This window comes from Nuphar pumila, chromosome 9 (assembly GCF_984573655.1).
Source record: "Nuphar pumila chromosome 9, dmNupPumi1.hap1.1, whole genome shotgun sequence".
NCBI classification, from domain to species: domain Eukaryota; kingdom Viridiplantae; phylum Streptophyta; class Magnoliopsida; order Nymphaeales; family Nymphaeaceae; genus Nuphar; species Nuphar pumila.
Window position 1 is genome coordinate 6,723,776 of NC_143257.1, and position 13,455 is coordinate 6,737,230.

General features: G+C 37.4%; 1 protein-coding gene across 1 annotated transcript in view; it reads left to right on the top strand.

Moving 5' to 3' along the window:
- Window positions 1-13,455, top strand: part of LOC149828330 (arginine biosynthesis bifunctional protein ArgJ, chloroplastic-like) — a 33,130-nt gene that overhangs the window by 14,769 nt on the left and 4,906 nt on the right. The gene's annotated exons all lie outside the window — the stretch shown is intronic.

Consider the following 13,455-nt stretch of genomic DNA (forward strand, 5'->3'; position numbering starts at 1 on the left):
TAGTAGAATTTAGCATAACTGACTATGATTTTCCTCTTTAATATTATTTGGAATAAATTTTACATGTTGAGAAATTTGACTTCTTCATCAACTAACATGTGACTGCATCATTGAATGTTCATAACGTGCATCATGTTAAAATATATATATATATATATATATATATATATATATATATATATATATATATATTATTTGTGTATGTATTTGTGTCTTATGTATATAAGTATATATATACATCTATATGTATATATAATATACTTTTTTTGGTAATGTAATAGGTAATGCCCTCTAGAGGCATTTTTGTCTTTTCCTCTTGTAATAGGTTCTGTCCTCTAGGGACAGATTTTTGTTTTTCTTTATTTTTTATTGTTTTGGTCTTTTCACTAAAGACCAAGGGCAATATGGACGTTAGTCCATAGAGTCGTTGAGATACATCCCAATGGCTATATTTAAATCCATTGAGAGCTCCCAGTGACTCTATGGGAGCTTTTTTAGGCCCCATTTGTTGTGTATAAGGGACATCCTGTCCCCTCTAAATGTTATGCTTTCCTTAAGTATTTATAAAATATTTACTTTTTATATTTGTGCTCTCTTTCCCTCTTTGTGAGTGGTTTGTGTTAGACCTTTGTGGCTTATTGTATTTTGCCCATTAGAGGCATCCCTTTTGTGGACATTTTGATTTCATTACATGGTATCAGAGTCCTTTGGTGCTCTCACTCTTGGACCTTGATTGATCATGCTTCTCACATGTTCAAAGTGCTTGTGGAGGTCGTGTTGGTGGTGATCATGTACTTCTTCCTCATCTTTCCACATTTTTTCTTCTCTCTCTTCTACTTTATTCGTTATGGACAAGAATGATGCAAAGATTGATCTCTCCTTCAAATTAAATGGCTCCAATTATTTGATGTGGGTGGCCGCCATGAAAAACCACTTCAAAGGCAAAAAACTTTGGGGTTATGTTTGTGGCACCGTACCTAAGCCACAACTTAAACTTACCAAAAAAGAGGGAGATCAAGAAAAGACTCTTAATAAAGAAGAAAAGGAACATGCCATCTAAGAATACCAAACAAAAGTAGAAGATTAAAAAGTGAACATGCTAAAATTTTGGCATGGTTCATGAGCAATCTTGAGCTCAAGATTTGGGCCAACCTTGCTAAATTTAGAAAGGCCAATAGAGCTTGGATTTTCATGAAGGTATTGAAAAGACATTGTCATTCACGACTGGGTCCCAATTCACTTTATTTAAACACATGCTCATTAATGGCATGTTGTAATTTTAACATATCATGTAATGGGTATTTTCGTACCCTAACTATTGTATCTGTGTATATTTAATCAGTGAAGCAAAATTGAATACCCTGATTAGGGATTTTTGCAGCAACCACGTTCTCTCTTCCCATTTTGTGTAGTTGCTTGTGGATGAATGAAGGAACCCATGATTTCTATCATGGTATCAGAGCCATGTTCAATATTGAAGATCGGTTCCTCCTATGACTGCTTTGACTTCTTCTAAGGTACCTATTTCCTTATTGTCTTTATCGATTTCCCTTTGTCTTCAAATCTACCATCCATCTGAGATCTCTTCTTCCTCCTGTCCCCTTTCTTATTGTTCATTTTGATTTCCCTCTTTATTCAAGCCAACGTGTTTCTCTTATTTCCAAAAATCCAAAACTTGGATTTGGTCACGTTGTCATATTTTCTTCTCTTTTTATTGCCTACTATTCTTTTGTCTGCCTACTACTCTTTCTTTCACATTGTTGCACATGATCTTACCCATCCATAACTAAAATAATCATGCAAGATCAGATTTTGATCTATGTGTGATTTCAAGAGTTGAAAAGGATCACACCAAACTCATTTGCATATTGACGTCAGATCAGATTCTGATATGGACGAGATCCCATATCTGTCTTGATTAACTAATATCATCTTTGAACTCATTTTCATCTATGTTTTTGTACTGTTTGCCTATTTCCTCATAATTCTAAAAGGAAAACACATTATTTTCAAAATAACGTACCTCTTACTGATTGAATTTTATTTAGAACAGATTCTTTACTGCACAGTTTCGATTTTCTGCCTCGGGTTCATCAGTTAAAATTTTAAAAAAAAAGTGGAAGCAGAATTCTTTGATATTAAATTTTTGTTCTGAATTATACTAAAATTCAATAGTGGTTGGGTCTTTGTCGTAAAGTCATTTCCTTATTTCTTATTTCTTATTCCTTCTTGTTTTCGGCTTCAATAGAATATGAACTCATTTCTTCATTCTAAGTCTGTCCTTTCCTCAAACTTTCTCGGTCAACTCGTGTTTGAGAAACTGAACAATTCCAATTTCCTAACTTGGAAGCGACAAATCATACCATTCATTAGAAGTCAGGACCTTTCTGGACATTTGGATGGTTTTGTTCATGTTCCTCCAGAATTCATACCACAAGAAGAAAAGAATGGTGAGGAAGATTTTTCTATTACCTATGTTAGAAATCCTGAGTATGTATCCTGGATGAAGCGAGATCAGGCGTTGGTTCCCTATATCACTTCTACATTGTCACAGGAAGTGCTTGTGGCAATTCCAGATGACTCAGAAACGAGAGAGAGACCTCAGAAACTTAATTAGGTCTAATCTCCTTTAGTTTAAATAGAGATTAGCCAAAAGAGTAAATTTACATTAGGGTCCCTCATTATTTATAAAATACCAAAAACAATCTTAAAAATAAATAAACTTTAAAGTGGTTGACTTATCTTAACACTCCCCCTCAAGTTGGAGCATAGATATCAATCTTGCCACAACATTTTGAGAAACTGAACCTGGCAAGAGGCTTTGTAAAAATATATGCAACTTGGTCATCTGATATTACATGCTTGGTAGAGATATGTCCGACTTGAACCATATCTCTTATGTAGTGGCAGTCAACTTCACTATGTTTTGTCCTCTCATGAAATACCGGATTATTGGTTATATATGTAGCTGCCTTGTTATCACACATCATCACCATAGGAGATGAAACCTTCACTTGAAGATCAGTCAGCATAGTCTGAATCCACATCAATTCAACTGTCGTTTGGGCCATAGCCCTATATTCTGATTCGGCACTCGACCTAGCAACCACGGTTTGCTTCTTGCTTCTCTAAGAAATTAAGTTACCTCCCACAAATACCCAGAATCCTGTGATAGATTTCCTATCCTCTACAGACCCAGTATAATCAACATCAGAGTAAGCAACTACCTCCAGGGTACCCCCTTTCTTGAATAATAACCCTTTTTCAGGAGAAGATTTTAAGTACCTGAGTATCATCATTGTAGCATTCCAGTGTACCTCAGTCGGTTTGTCCATGAATTAGCTAACCTTTCTTACAACCAGAGCAATATCAGGTTTAGTCACTGTCACATATAGTAACTTCCCTATCAATGAGCGATAGTTCCTGTTATCAACAAGTTTTGACCTCTCATCCAATAAATGAACTTTGTGATCCATGAAAATATTTGTTGGTTTAGCTCCTGACATTCTTGTCTCTTTTAATAAATCAAGAACATACTTTCGTTGAGACAGATTCACACCCTCATTGCTCATGGCCACTTCAATGCCCAGAAAGTATCTAAGGGAACCAAGGTCTTTTGTAACAAAATGTTTTTGAAGATGAGCCTTCGTAGCTGCTATCTCCTGTAAGGATGATGTCATCCACATATACTACCATAACAACTATGCCTGAGTTAGTTTTCTTAATAAATAATGTGTGGTTTGACGCTGGCCTATTAAAACCAAACTTTGACATCACTTCAAACAACTTTTGAAACCATGCACGAGGACTTTGCTTTAGACCATATATCGCCTTTCTTAATCTGCACACCTTCTGACACTCCCTCTCAACCTTGAACGTAGGGGGTTGTTGCATATAGACTGTCTCAGACAGATCCCCATATAGGAATGCATTTTTCACATCTAGTTGACACAAACTCCATCCATGGTGAACAACTACGGAGAGAACAAGACGAATGGTGCCCATCCGTGCTACGGGAGAAAATGTCTCAAAGAAATCAACACCATATGTCTGAGTATAACCTTTTGCTACTAACTGGGTCTTGTATCTTTCAATTGAACCATCTGAGTTGTACTTAATGATATATACCCATTTGCATCCAACAATGTCCGCATCCAATGGGGGATCAACAAGGTCCTATGTCTGTTGAGACAGTAAAGCATCAATTTCATCTTGCATAGCCTGCTTCCACCTGCTATCGAGTACTGCCTTTTGATAAGTCAGAGGAATAGTTTCAGCAGATAAGGCTGAAATAAATGCTTTCATTTGATTACCAATTCTAGCATGTGACACAAACTGAGACATAGGATATAAGGTACATTGTCGTGTCCCCTTTCTTAGAGCGATTGGCCTGTTATCATTAACATAAATGTCATTGCTATCAGGAGCACTTACCTCAGGAGAAGAAAAAGATGGAGGCACTGGAGGAGGTGGAGCTCTACGCACATACACCAATGGAGGATTGTGAAACCGTGAGGTAGGAGAAGTTGGATCTGGTAATGGGGGGCACCGATTCCAAGGAAAAAGGAACAGGAAGAGGAAATGAGTCATCTTGATCAGCTTGCATCCTAGCACCAGTATTGGAATAATATGGAAGAGACTCCAAGAAAGATACATCCGCACTGACATACTCCCGATGAGAAATCGGATCATAACATCGATACCCCTTTTGATTTTTTGGATAGCCTATAAACATACACTTAGTGGCTTGAGTTGCTAATTTATCACGGTCAGGTCCAAGTCTGCACAAAACAAACGCACCCAAATACCTTGGGCGAAAGATAGAAGAGAGGTACATTAGGATACAAGATTTGCAAAGGAATTTGGTCATCCACGGATGATGAAGGCATGCGGTTGATTAAATAGCAAGTCGTGGTAGCCGCATCACCCCAATATGAAGCAGGAACATTTGATTGAATCATAAAGGTGCGGGCTACATCAAGGAGATGCCTGTGTTTTCGCTCAGCCATCCCATTTTGTTGGGAAGTATAGGCACATGTGATTTGAGGTTGAATGCCATGGTCTCGATAAAATTGCAACAGTGCTTTGGTTTTAAACTCAAGGGCATTATCAGTGCGGATAATCTTGACAACGGATTCGAACTGAGTTTTTATTTCAAATACAATGATTTGAGGATACTAGGAACTTCAGATCTTTCTTTTATGAAGGACACCCAAGACAACTTAGAAAAATCATCGACAATAACAAGATAATAACGGCATTGGGTCCTGGTAGGAATCTTACTAGGACCCCGTACATCCACATGAAGAAGTTCAAAGACTTTATGACTGGACTGACTCTGACTAGAAGGAAACAAACTCCTATGATGCTTGCCTAACTGACATGCTTCACACTGGAATGATGTAGTAGATGGAATTTGAGGAATGACACGACGAACCTTCAATAATGAAGGATGTCCGAGACGACGATGCTACTGAACAGGACTTGAGAAATAATCAGTTGCAACATAAATATTTTCCAGAGGGTGATGTAGATAGTAGACTCCATTTTCTTCATAGCCTCCACCAATCTTCTTCCCCGTCAGCAAATCCTGAAAATGACAACACACAGGATCAAATATCACTCTACAATTTAACTCTTTTGTAAGGCAACTAACTAAGAGTAAACTTTGAGGAAATGAAGGAGCATGAAGGACGTTGTTCAACTGCAAGGAAGGGAATATAGAAACATTTCCCTGACCAATAACCGGGGAGGAACTCCCATCAGCTAATGAGACACCCCGATGTGCAGTAATAGCCTTTAGATCTGAAAAAATTTGAGAGTTTCCGCATAGATGTCTAGATGCACCAGAGTTAATAATCCACTTACTATCATAGGGAGAAAGATGGTCTCCTGTTGAGTAGGCCACACTAGCTACAGGAGAAGAGGAACTTGAAGGACGATGAGCGACTTGTTCATCATATTCTGCACGACTAAGAGTGATACAATCACTGGGAGAATTGGTGTCATTCGCTACCTCTAGTTTTGTAACATTAGCTTTTAGAACATTAGGCTTCAATGGAGAAGAAGCAGACTGTCCATGTTTATCTTAGTAACGATCTTCAAAATGTCCTGATTTTCCGCAAAAGTTTCATTGGAGTTTACCTCTACCTCCCATACCTCTTCCTCTAACATTCAGAGTATTTTCTCGTCCATAACTAGATGGAACAACTAAAGCAGATGACTGAGATGCAAGTTGAGATTATGGAAGAGATGATAAGTCTACTCAATCGATTGTATGCATCAGCAAGAGTAGGAACATCAGACCCGGTCAACATTTGGACTTTAGCAACTGAGAACTCTAAAGATAGGCTTGTGAGGAACCGAGCAACCATAGTCTGTTCTTGATGATCCTTTTGTTTTGAACAACACAGTGGTATATGAGCATTAAGTCTTTCAAAAGCAGCTTTAACGGAGGCATAGTACTTGACCAATGTCTGATCACCTTGCTGCAAATTATATATTTCGTGTTCAACTTGGAGAATACGACTCACATTAGTCTCTTGAGAGTACGTATCTCGAAGATTGCCCCACATCTATTTAGCCGTATTGTAATAAATTAGGCCATCTGCAATATGAGGTTCAATACTATTCATGATCCATGACATAACAATGTCATTATCTTCTTCCCAAGTAATGTATTTTCTTGTTTTATCATTTGGTTCAGATTCCAACAGAATATGCTTTCTACGATGTCCAGACACCGACATCATAAACGTTCTGGACCACCTTGCATAGTTTGTTTCATTTAATTTCACAAAAGAGCCATAGGAGAAAGGATTTGCGAAAGCTTTATATTCCCCAATAGCCTCATTCTTGTAATCAGATTTCAGAACTTCACCCATAGTGAATAACACTAACTCAGTAGTCACAGTTTGTAAATCTGGTAGAGGTCTGCTCCACACTATGCAGATCCACTATGGTGATGACTCTTCACCACGACACCAAATCTGCGATCAGATCTGAACTAACCAGAACAAATGATCAGATCTGGAAAAAAAATTGCAGATCCACGACTATTTAATATAATTTTTTCTTCACGACAACCAGATATGAACGAACCAAAACAAAAGTATGCAGGTCCAGGACTGAAAAGTATATTTAATCTTCACCACACTTAGATCTGTGATCAGATCTCTAAAAAAAAAGTGCAGATCCACGACTATTTAATATAAATTTTTCTTCATGACAACCAAATATGAACGAACCAAAACAAAAGTATGCAGGTCCACGATTGAAAAGTATATTTAATCTTCACCACACTCAGATCTGTGATCAGATCTGAACCAACCAGAGCAAACGATCAGATTAAAAAAAATGCAGATCCACGACAATACTCTGCATTTAATCTTCACACAAAAAAAAACGACTGTCAAATCTGACCGTCACCCACTTCACGACTTCAACACAGCACTCATACCTGTATCCACCCGATCTGGTCGACAGAGACCCATAGTTCCACGTGACTTTTAGATATGATTACAGAGCTAAGTCATGACTCTTGTCAGACCTCAAATCTGTACCACTCGTTCTACAAAAAAAATTAAATCGGACACACCTTTTTAATCTGATCCTCTTCACGTGATCTAATACCCTTCACTCGAGCTTTGGCGCAAAACTAGAGATCACGCTCCCAAGGTCGACGACTCTAATACCATGTAGAAGAAAAACTAATAGAATACTCAGAAATGAGAGAGAAAGACCTCAGAAACTTAATTAGGTCTAATCTCCTTTAGTTTAAATAGAGATTAGCCAAAAGAGTAAATTTACATTAGGGTCCCTCATTATTTATAAAATACCAAAAACAACCTTAAGAATAAATAAACTTTAAAGTGGTTGACTTATCTTAACAACATCGACTGGTTCAGACATATTCTCAAGTTTCTCAGGACAGAGTATTATTTTTCAAGAAAGAGTTTCAAATGTTGAGGAAGGACTCCATGATTATTATGAAGTACTTGAACAAAATGAAGACTATTACAGATCAATTGGCCATTGTGGGATGTGCAGTTAGTGACAAAGATATGGTGCAACAAACTTTGAGTGAGCTGGGATCGGATTATCATATGATGGTTACTTCTTTATTGTGTTTGCTAGATTTACCTACATTTGAAGATCTTCGTGCCAAGCTTTTACAGTATGAGATGACCTTTAAGGGATTTTTTGAAGATACTCATGCTCATGTTGGAGCACACGATGTTCTTGCCACAGGAGTTGCCTATGGGCGAGGACGTGGTAGGTATGATTTTCGAGAAAAAGGGGGTCAAGAAAGAAATGGACAAAAAAGTCGTGGAATATTACCTACACCCAATATTCCTCCCAATGGGCAAAGGCAAATGACAATACCTACTTGCTTTCTCTGCAACAAAAGGGGGCACATAAAGGCAAATTGTTGGTTTAACCCGCAAAATAGAGGAAAGCAATTGGAGACAAGAAAGGGAACAGATACATTGAAAAATAGTGGAGAAGTCAAATAGTGGTTATTATCTGCTTTGGCTGAAATGAATATCAAGGCACTTGGTATGTTGATTCGGGTGCAGCCACTCATGTCACTGGTGATGGTGGTAAGCTCCTAAATTTTGTTCTTTATGTTGGTAGAAATAGTATAGTCACTGGAGATGGGTCTCACTACTATATTTCGCACATGAGAAATTCTGTAATTCATATGTCCAACTCTTCTCTTGCTCTTTTAAATGTCATTCATGCTCCTAATATCAAAAAAATATTGTTTGTCTCTAAACTTGTAGATGACATTAATGTTTCAATTGAGTTTACTCCTTTTTTTGTTTGTGTTAAGGACCTTCACACGAGGAAAACGTTCGCTGAAGGAAAACGTCAAGGGAATATGTACGTGTTCCAAGAGAATCCTTCCTCTCGTGTTCAACCTGTTGATTCCATCTTGAAGCTTACATCATCATCTTCAGTTCCTCCTGAGAGTGTTTTTAATCTTTCTGAATGTATTGAGTCAAATCTTTGGCATGGTCGTCTGGGTCATTGTAGTAGTCGCTTTATTGATAAGTTTGTTTCAAGTAGTCTTATTCCCAAGTCAAGTCTAAATTTAAGTGTCGATAATAAAAAATGTTCTAGTTGTCTTCAGTGTAAGAGTCATGTTCTTCCTTTTCATTTCATCAATAAAAGAGCTTCAAGACCATTTGAAATTATATGTTCTGATGTTTGAGGTTCGACTCCAGTTCCTTCAATGTCTGGCACTAGATATTACCTCATCTTTGTTGATAGTTATTCTCGATATACATGGATCTTCTTTATGAAAAGTAAATCTAAAACCTTAAGTTCTTTCGGAATTTTCATTCCTTTGTTCAAAATCAATTCTCTGAGAATATTATTTGTTTCCAATGTGATGGAGGGGGTGAATTCTCTTCAAATGACTTTATTAATTTCCTCCAGACAAATGAAATAAGTAGACAAGTATCTTGCCCTCATACACCTCAACAGAATGGGATTGTTAAACAGAAGCATCGCCATATTGTCGAGAGTGCAATGAGCATGATGCATGATAGTAATCTTCCGGTTACTTTCTGGGCAAAGACTTTTCATACAACAGTCTATGTCATAAATCGATTGCCCATAAACATCTTGAAAAACAAATCACCCTATTTCTCTTTGCATGGTGTACATCCAAATTATCATGATTTGCGTGTATTCGGGTGTGTATGTTATGTTCATGTTGACAGTTCAATGCAGCACAAGTTTCAGGATAAAGCCTTAAAGTGCAGATTTGTGGGGTATGCTGATGATTAGAAGGGGCTACTGATGCTATAATCCTGTGAGCAAGCGCATCAAGATATCCAGAAATGTTGTGTTTGACGAAACAAATTTTTGTGTTTGTTCTTCTGAATGTAATCAAAGAAATTAGGGATTTGTATCTACTGTTGCGCAAAAGACTCAGGAAAGTGTGATTTTTAAACCACTATTGGCCCCCGCAAGGTATAAAGGCATTGTTTACTCTCGACATGAGAAGGAGATACCTCTCGGCTTTAATCAAGAGAAGAATTCTCCTTCTGTTTCCATTCAATCACCAACTCACAGAAGGTCTACCCGATCTCGACATCCTATTGATAGGTGGGTTAGTTATGAGAACTTCACGATGAATTTTCAACTCTTCTTAACCTCTTTGGGCAAGGAAGATCAACCCACAACATTTTATCAAGCAATAAATTATAAGAGATGGATTGAAGCTATGAACGAAGAAATGGAGGCTCTTCGTGAGTGTGGCACTTGGGATATTGTTCCCAGACCACAATCGAAATGTGGTTGGGTCAAAGTGGGTCTATAAGATAAAGTATAAGCCAAATGGTACTATCGAGCGATACAAGGCAAGGTTGGTTGCCAAAGGATTCACACAGGAGCAAGGACAAGACTATGATGAGACCTTCAGTCCGGTCGTGAAAATGGGCACTATCTGCATCGTACTAGCATTGGTTGTTGAGCACCAGAGGACTCTCAACCAACTGGATGTGAAAAATGTGTTTCTACATGGAACTCTGAAGGAAGAAATATACATGGAGCAGCCCACTAGGTATACAAAAAGGAACTCTAAAGAATACGTGTGCAGGTTAAAGAGAGCTATATATGGTCTGAAGCAGGCATCTCGATCTTGGTTTGACAGTTTCTCTCTTAAAGTGGAAAATATGGCTTTAGTCGGTCTCTTCTTGACCATTCTCTTTTCATATTCAAATGCAAAAATATAGTTAGCCTGTTATTGATATATATTGATGACATTGTCATTACAGGTAACTCTAATGAACATATTGAACAGGTTAAAGAACTTTTGAACCATAGATTCAAGATGAAGGATCTTGGTAAACTGCGATACTTTCTTGGAGTAGAAGTTGACAGGACTCCTGAAGGCATGACGCTTACTCAACATAAGTATATCGTTGATGTTCTTAGCAAGGTAGGTACGACAGATTGCAAGCCTCTAAGCACACCCGGTGTACTTCATCAGAAACTTAGTTCCCAAGATGGAGATTTGTACGAGGATCCTGTATGATATCATAGGATAGTAGGAATGCTTCAGTATCTTACCTTCACTCGGCCTGACATTGTCTATTTTGTCAATCAGGTATCTCAGTTCATGCATGAACCACATATTGGGCATATGGAAGTTGTTAAACGCATTCTTCGATATTTGAAGGGAACTATTGGAGATGGTCTTCTGTACAGAAAGAGTATGCATGGTCATCACATGCATGAACTTCTTACTTACACAGATGCAGATTGGGCGGGAGATTCAGATGAGCGTAGGTCAGTCTCAGGATACTGTGTTTTCATTGAGCTAAATCTTGTCTCCTGGAGCAATAGAAAACAAAAGACCATAGCCAGGTCGAACACAGAAGTTGAATATAGATCAATGGCAGTTGCTACAGCCGAAGTAACATGGATCAAACATGTTGACAGAAATAGGAGAATCGATTAATAAAACATTCTCTTGTGTGACAATCAAAGTGCTATCAACATGTCATTCAATCCTATCTACCACAGTCATGCCAAACATATTGAAATTGATTAACATTTCGTAAGACAGAAGGTCGAAGAGAATGAAATTGAACCAAAATACGTACGAACCGTTGATCAAGTTGCTGACTTGTTTACAAAGGGACTTATCAATGACAGATTTTGGATGTTAAAAGGTAAGTTGTTCATGGTCCAAAACCATGTACAACTTGAGGGAGGGTGAAAAGACACTTTCATTCACAAATCCAGATCCAATTCACTTTATTTAAACACATGCTCATTAATGGCATGTAATTTTAACATATCATGTAATGGGTATTTTCGTACCCTAACTATTGTATCTGTGTATATTTAATCAGAGAAGCAAAACCGAATACCCTGATTAGGGATTTTTGCAGCAGCCACGTTCTCTCTCTCCATTCTGTGCAGTTGCTTGTGGATGAATGAAGGAACCCATGATTTCTATCAGGTATGTACACCCAAAAAGATCTTGCAAGACAATATTATTTGTAAAAGAAGGTGAGATCAACCAAATAAAGAGATATGAATGTGCATGATTACTATAACACACTTTCACCTTTTGGGATGAGCTTGCTCTCCTTGAGCCCCAATGGAAGTGAAAGACTATTGAGTTAAGACATCATCAAATTAAGAAGAAACACTTTTTTCAATTCCTTCGTAGTCTTCTCCCAAAATTTGAGCAAATTTGGTCATCCTTCATAGGACTTCCCCACCTCCTCTAAATGAAGCTTTTGTCAAGCTATGTCAAGAAGAGACCCACTTGTCCATATCCAAAGAGGTTGATGAAGTTCATGTCATTTCAAGACCGGAAAATAACTTGAAGACATATAAACCTCCTCATTTTGGGAGGTATAACAATAGAGGATCTAGGAAAATCGTGTGCCACTTTTGTACTGAGCCGCGACATATCAAACTCGATTGTCCCAAGCTTAAGAAAAATGTAGCTTCCGTTAGAGAAAAGCTAACAAAAGCATATGAAGAGCCAAAGAAGGATTGAAACATTAAAGAATCTATTGCTCAATTGATGGAAGTTCCCCAACTTTTGAAATCCAACTCCAACTCTACTCCATCCACATCTGATGTCGTGGTCTCATCCTCTCTCGATATGTCTTCTTGGATTCTTGACTTGGGTGTTTCTTTTCACGACTCTTAATGCCTCCATTTTATTCGAACAATGCACCAACTCATTTAAATATTTTATTTCTTTCGTTGATGGTACATCCTTAGAAGTCAAGGGAATTAGAAACTTAGAAAAAGTTTTAAGCAAATCAAAAGAATTTTATGTTCCCAAAATTAGAGTTATTCCAAAATTAAATTTAAACCTTTTTTCGGTTTCCCAAATTTTCGATCATGTTTATATAGTCTCTTTTTCACCTATGAATTGTTCTGTGTAGGATCTCTGGTCTGGGAAGTTAATTGGGCAAGGCCATAGGAGAGGAGACCTCTGCTATATGGATTTTTTGTCTTTACTATCCAAATATTTTTGTAATCATGTTCAATTTAAGAATGGTATCACTTAGCACAAAAGAATTGGTCACCCAAGTGCCTTCAAAGTGTGTTGCTTTCCATTTTTGGAAAAAAATTGTAATGAAAAGAATTTCATTTGCAATGATTGTATTATTTGAAAAATGCATTCCCTTCCCTTTTTTAATAGTAATTTTATTTCCAAAAAGCTTTTGAGTTTGTGCACTCGGTTGGATGGGGACTAGCATCGGTCATGTTAAAGGGGGGATACTCCTATTATCATTTTTGTTGATGATTGTACTAGATACACTTGGGTATATTTTTTTAAGTTTAAATTGGATGTTTTCTCCATTTTTAAAGAATTTTACATCTTATTAAAAATCAATTTCAAACTAATATTATCTATCTTTCAATCAAATTTGGGTGGTGCTTATATGTCAAATGATTTTCAAAATT